The 358-nt window shown below is 48.6% G+C and overlaps 1 non-coding gene across 1 annotated transcript; it reads right to left on the bottom strand.

The window, feature by feature from the left end:
* Positions 1 to 253: 253 nt before the first annotated feature.
* Positions 254 to 325, bottom strand: TRNAP-UGG. Its single transcript has one exon. It is a non-coding gene; the product is annotated as a tRNA-Pro (tRNA).
* Between the last annotated feature and the right edge of the window lie 33 nt (positions 326 to 358).

Below are 358 nucleotides of genomic sequence, written 5' to 3'. Positions count from 1 at the left end.
CGCCTGTCTGAGCCACGTAACGGCAAAAAAGTCTGGAAATCTCGGATTTGGTGGGGATTTTTTTTTTTTTTCTCCCTGCTGTGCGTTTTCCCAGTGAGCTGCCGAGCGGGCTGCGGCTGGAACGGGACTTCAAAAAGCGGCGGAAGGAAGGGGAATATAATGCATTAAATATTTATTTAAAAAAAAAAATTTTAAACAAGGAAAAACGTGAAACAGGGAAAATAGGCGGGGGGTGGGGGAATAAAGTAAAGTTGGGCTCGTCCGGGATTTGAACCCGGGACCTCTCGCACCCAAAGCGAGAATCATACCCCTAGACCAACGAGCCACCTTAAAAACTCCCCGCCCCAGTCCGGATCTC

This window comes from Egretta garzetta, unplaced genomic scaffold (genome assembly GCF_000687185.1).
Source record: "Egretta garzetta isolate BGI_Z169 unplaced genomic scaffold, ASM68718v1 scaffold407, whole genome shotgun sequence".
In the NCBI taxonomy this organism is placed as follows: domain Eukaryota; kingdom Metazoa; phylum Chordata; class Aves; order Pelecaniformes; family Ardeidae; genus Egretta; species Egretta garzetta.
Note: the sequence above shows the minus strand (reverse complement) of the source record. Positions and strands in the feature narration are given on the sequence as shown.